Here is a 6,453-nt window from a genome sequence, read left to right on the forward strand (position 1 = left end):
AAGGAGTTCTGGTCAAGACTGACGTTGTCTATAGCAGATGAAGGTGGAAGAGGAGGGATAGATGATGAGAAACAGGAAGTGACATCAGTTGTCTTTTGGTGAGACCTCCTCCATTCTAAGGAAATGGGAATTGCATTAATCTGTGTGTCACATCAAGTCTTCCCTGTAAACATTTTAGGCAGACCCAAAAACATGTAACACCCTCACAAACCTGTGCATCTCATATATACTGTATATATATATATATATATATATATATATATATATATATATATATATATATACACACACACATATATATATTATATATATATATACACATATTTGTATATATATAAAATCCAATGTCTGTCTGTCTGTCTGTCTGTCCACTTTTTACAAGAGAACTACTTAACGGATTAAAATTTTTTTTTTCTATAATTTGCTTCAACATTCCGGTTTATTTTATGACTTCTCTCATTGCGCTAAGTATCATATTTCAGTTTTAGCACCAATTGATTTGCACAAATCCGAGAGACAGGCTGTGAGCCGAGGGGAGGGGGAGGCAGGACCTTGGGAGTAGGGAGTCGGATGGGGTCCTCCTCATTCACGCGCCAGCCTCTGTTCAAGTCATTCTACCTCTTGCCACGTGTTGGAGCATAACTTGCCTCCACTTATCTCGTGATATCTGTTTGTTCAGACATTATCATCTAGAGATTTCTAAAGAATAACATTTGACGTTTTTGAGAGAGGGATCAGAGCTACGTGTGTTTTAGAGAGTACCTGCTGATTGCCAGAGATATCACAGCCACGTGCTCTTCTCCCCACGTGGTGGATGCTCTCCCATCAGAGCTGAACACAATTAGATACAGTGGCAACGTTTGACATTAGAGCGTACCTACCTTCTACTTGGCCGGAGATACCTTGCCAACTTTTTACATTTTTGGCAAAGAGATCACAGCTATATTCTCACCCCTTATAGCAAAACCAAACTATTGTATATCAAGAGGCCCTTGGATACGAAAGCTATCAATATAAATTCTTCTCAATACAAATGATTACATATTTTTTAAATTGATTTTTAAAGTTTGTTCTGTTTCACTACAGCTAATACAATATAAATATACACACTAGCCAAGCCCAGAGTACACATAATGCTGGCTGATTCTATAGTCATATATTGCAGAGGTAACAGCTAATTCCAAATAATTATACAGGGCAGGGGATGTGGACCTGAAGTTGACATTCATTTCAGTGCACATTTATAATGCATTTGCATGTACAGAGCTTGCTTTATATGAATATTTACTGTATGCTGAGGTGTGATGCAAGATGCAATATGAATAATACACACCAAGCAGTAGTAAGCCAGTATGTACAATGTATGTGGTATCTGTTGGTATGGAGGCACCACACGTACTTGATTACTGACCCAGTAAATCTCTCTCTCATAGAGGAACAGATTTTTACTTTTTACTTGTTTTTCCTTGACAGTCAATATTTCCATTTGGCTCAATAGCACTCTCTAGAGACCACAACTGGTATATGTGGTGCTGGACAGATTTACTTACCTACCCAGAACAACTATCGTGTAAAGTAGTAGCTAGGCATCCGTTTTGTTGTGAGCAGCATTGCCATGCTGAGGATCACAAAAATTACAGATAAGGACTGGAAATTGAAGCAGTAGAGACGTGTAAAAACAGTGGCTAATAAAATGAGTAGAGTTCAAAACAAAAAAAAAATTAATGGAAAAGCAAACTCCGAAACACTAGATGAGCATCAAAAGTCTGAAAAACAAATCAAAAAAGTCCTGAATACCTAATAAGCCTTTTAGTAAATAACATTTTATAGTTATGAAGTGGTTTGTTGGAATTCATCTTGGATTCACGTGAATTTCGATCAATTTGACTGAGAATTTTCATTTGTAAATTTAACTGTTTTTTTCACAGTCCTGCCTGAAAAAAAAAAAAGTATAAACCATTAAAAAATGAAATTTAAAAAATTGAAATGTCAACATTTTGTAAGTTTTTACCCACCCTATTCCACAGCTGGTTGAACCCCTTCTTGCAGCTATTGCAGCACTGGTTACAGCTCTGTTCATTTTGCATAATGTGATGTGAGTAAGATTTGTCGATTCCTCCTTGTAAAAATGTTCAGACTGGAACGGTGGTGGACAAGAATTTTTAGGTTTCACCACAGATATCTGATGGAGTTAAAGTCAGGACTTTGACTGGGACACTCCAGGGCATTCATTTTCTTCTTTTTAAACCACTCCATTGTTGTTGTGGCAGTGTGCTTTGGGTCATTGACCATCAAAATACAAATTTCCTTCCTAGTGCAAGGTTTCTAGCAGAGGGGAACAGGTTATCTTCCAGGATCTGTCCGTATTGTGTGACCTTCATCTTCTTGTCAGTCCTAACTTGACAATCACTCTCAGCTGTGGAAAAGCACCACCATGAAATGACGCTCCCACCAGCACTACATTTTACAGGGGTAATGATGTTACCTGGATGATGTGCAGTAATGTGCAAGCCAACAAAAGTTTCTTTTAATTTTGCATAATGTACTTGTTTTGCATAACAGCTGGAGAAATTCTTAGTTTAATATAAGTTTATAGTCTGAGGCAATAAAAACTGAAAATAATTTTAAGGACGGAAAATATTTTCAAGGCATTGTATACAATGGTCTGGGGACCTGGGTTCGATTCCCGGGTCCTCCCTGCGTGGAGTTTGCATGTTCTCCCCGTGTCTGCGTGGGTTTCCTCCGGGCGCTCCGGTTTCCTCCCACAGTCCAAAGACATGCAGGTTAGGTGGATTGGCGATTCTAAATTGGCCCTAGTGTGTGCGTGGTGTGTGGGTGTGTTTGTGTGTGTCCTGCAGTGGGTTGGCACCTTGCCCAGGATTGTTTCCTGCCTTGTGCCCTGTGTTGGCTGGGATTGGCTCCAGCAGACCCCCGTGACCCTGTGTTCGGATTCAGCGGGTTGGAAAATGGATGGATGGATGGATGTATACAATGGACTCAAAGAATGAAGACCCCTTTACTTTTTTACACTTTGCTATGGTGCAGAGTGCGCAAAAATAATTTAAATTAATATCCCCCACAGTAAGCAGAAGTAAAAATAAGAATTTAAAAATTTTTGCAAATTTATTAGGAATAAAAATCCGAAATATCACATTGACACAAATCTTCAGAGCATTTGTAATGACACTTGAATCAGCTACATTTTATTGATCATCATTGAGATGTTTCTACTTCTTTTTGGAGTCCACCTGTGGTCAGCTCAATTGGCTGGACATGATTAGGAAAGTCACACACCTGTCTATAGAAGGTCCCTCAGCTGACAATGTGTATCAGAACAAAAACCAAGGCATGAGGTCAAAGTAATTGCTTTCAGAGCTTAGAGACAGGATTGTGTCAATGCACAGATCTGGGGAAGGTTACAAAAAATTTCTGCAGCACTGGAGGTTCCCAACATCACAGTTACCTTCATAATTCTTGAATGGAAGAAATTTGGAGCAACCATGATTCCTCTTAGAGCTGGCCATCGAGTCAAACTGAGTAAGGACCATGATAAGAGAGGGGACGAACAACCAGAGAATCTGAGTGAAGATGGGAGAAAGTACCAGAAGAAGAACCATCACTGCAACACTCCACTCATAAGCAGACAGGTTGGGTTGACTTGACTGTGAAAGTATTTGCAGAAATACAAATATGCATACTCACAAAAAACAAATTTATAAAACCTGGTGTACACACATTTTTACGCAACTTAGTTTACAGTATACATAAATCACAATCACCTTGTAAATATTTGTATGAGAACATGACTCCAAATGTGCTGAATGGGGGACAAATCCAGTAAACATGCAGGCCAGGAAAGAACTGACACACAGTGGTCATCCAGAAATTGTAGGATATTTCAGGCCAATGTGGTCGAGCATTATCCTGTTGGAAAATGACACCAGGGAACCTCTGCAGAAAGGGTTTCATCTCAGCCATCAACACCTCTGCCAGGTATCGATGGCTGGTCAAGGTACCAACAATGCATATGAAGCAAGAATGGGAGTGGAATTACACCTGGTAATAGGCCCATCCAGTAGTGCAAAATGCATGCCTCAAGGAATTGTGGTGCCCCCCATACATGGATCTGTCAGATATGGTATAGTAAACTGAACCTCAAATCATCTGAAAGCACAATGGTGGATCCGACTCTCTTGTCACTGTGTTCACATTCCATCAAAAAAAAGCGTCAGTGTTCCAGAAGGAAAATCCACCTTCTCATTTTCACACAATTCTCCCTTCCTCGATCAAATAAGATCACACTAACTGCTAGCAGTTTCTCAGTGAGGTTCTCTTTTATACCTATTGAGGGAGAGTCTAGCAGGTGAGACTCGCACACATCAGTGGCATATGTGCTGCGCTTGTGATCATTTTCATGCTTTACCGTGACCTCTCCATCCTGGAAGTTTCATACCATTAAGTCATGTTTTTCCCAGTTGTGCAATTTTAATGGCCGTGAGAGTATTTAACCTTTATACGCAGAGGGTGGTATAGCAGCAAAGGGCTTTGACCTTAAACCTCAAAGCTGTTGGTTCAATATCTGCTTGTAGATCTTTCTTTGACCGTGGACATGTTATTTTCCCTGTCTGTACTCCAGACTGTAAATATTTGTGACATATCTTGAGCATGTAAGTTGCTTTGCACAAATATAGAATTATAATAAGACATTATAGGACAGCCATACCACCCTGAATGTTCCTGACCTTGTCTGATCTCAGAAGCTAAGCAAGCTTGGGCTCAGTTAGTACTTGGATGGGAGACCGCCTGGAAATACTGAGTGCTGTAAGCTTCCTGAATTTCACTGAGGGAATGAATAAAGTATCTATCTATCTATATTTCTATATTTCTATCTATCTATCTATCTATCTAGCATGATGGGGCAGTGGTAGCACTCTCGGATGTTCCTTGGAGTTTCAATGTTCTCGTCATGTCTATGTGGCTCTCCTCTGGGTGCTTCACTTTCCTCCCACAGTCCAAAGACATGCTAGTTAGGTAGACTGGAAATGTTAAATTGGCCCCTGATATGTGTATGTGTGTGTGTGTGTGTTTGCCCTGCAATGACCTGGCACCCTGGCCAGGTGTTGTTCTTTTCTTGCGCCCAATAACTGCTGGGATAGACTCCAACTGTCCCACGACCCTGCCCTGGATAGGCAGGTTTGGATTATAGATGGAATAAAACATTTTTGTGTTCTTCAAAGGGTGGCAGAGTGTGTTGCCACACAGATCCAAATTCCTAGGTTTGAAATTCTCATCTGATCGTTGTATGTGTGGCATTTACATGTTCTCCCAGTGTCTTGATGGTTAGGGTGACTGGCCATTCCTAACTGGCCCTGGGAGAGTGTGAGTGTAGGTTTTTATGTGTTTGGGTGGTCCCATCAATGGTCTGGCTCCATTCATTGTTTTTTGGAATAAGCTGCAGCTCCTCCAGAATCCTGAATTTTATACAGAGAAGATCATGTATGTATTCTGTAATAGACAGGAACTCCATCCAGTGCCAGTTAATGCCTTGAAATCTGTGCATCTGGGATAAATTAGGAGAGTTTGAGAACCTTATTTTATGTTGTTCATGTCATTTGTTTATTTATATTATAGAATGCAAACTAGAAATAATCCAATACTCGACCACAGATTCTTGCTTATTCAATCAACTCTAATCTGCATGTGTTTGGGATGAGAGGGAGACCTCAGAACATCCAGAGAAAGCTTCCCCAGGCAAAGGTGTGCAAACCCACCACTCAGGCTGTAAACAAATCCAGTGGTGCTGCCATTGTGAAATGCAATAAAGGAGAGGAACATTGACAGCGTCTTTAAAGTGACCCTGACTGGGACCATATGGAGGTCTTTGGAGAAGTAAGGCAGCAGTGCCAAGCACCGTGTCACCTAAACCGCCCTGTGAGGCACAATAAAGTCTAGAATGTGAGAGGAAAGCGCAACCTTCAAACAGACAATGACTGACCATGGAACTAAACAGGGGTCTTTGGGTGTGTATAGCAGCAGTGTGAACCGCAGTGTAGAACCACAAAGCCTCAAACAGCAATCTTGGCTGGACTGAAGCTGGACAGCAGCACTAACTACTACAAGTACACTACAAATAACATGTTGACATGGCGAGAACTAGTACTGCCACCTTCTCCCCCTAACATTTACCTAATTTTTGGGTATCAAGGCAGAGTGACAAGCCATTACTGGGATACAGCAGATTCCAACCTTCCTTTGCCACTGCCCCATCATAGTGTTACAAGACAAAGAACAACCAGGCTAGTGCTGTAAAGTTCATCTGAAGCATTGCCTACCATTCTTTTAGTTAACTTTTCTGGGGTGTAATCTGAAAGAACCAAATATCTGGCTTTATTGAAAGAGACAGCCACCTGGCTCAAGCAGAGAGAATCTATTAGAAAGTGCAGCCCCCAGCAC

The 6,453-nt window shown here is 40.9% G+C and overlaps 1 pseudogene; it reads left to right on the forward strand.

Annotated features, from left to right (window-relative positions):
- The first annotated feature begins 4,709 nt into the window (after positions 1-4,709).
- LOC114649765 (uncharacterized) lies at positions 4,710-4,828 on the forward strand (annotated as a pseudogene).
- The last annotated feature ends 1,625 nt before the right edge of the window (positions 4,829-6,453 follow it).

The sequence above is a fragment of the Erpetoichthys calabaricus genome, chromosome 3, assembly GCF_900747795.2.
Source record: "Erpetoichthys calabaricus chromosome 3, fErpCal1.3, whole genome shotgun sequence".
Classification (NCBI taxonomy): domain Eukaryota; kingdom Metazoa; phylum Chordata; class Cladistia; order Polypteriformes; family Polypteridae; genus Erpetoichthys; species Erpetoichthys calabaricus.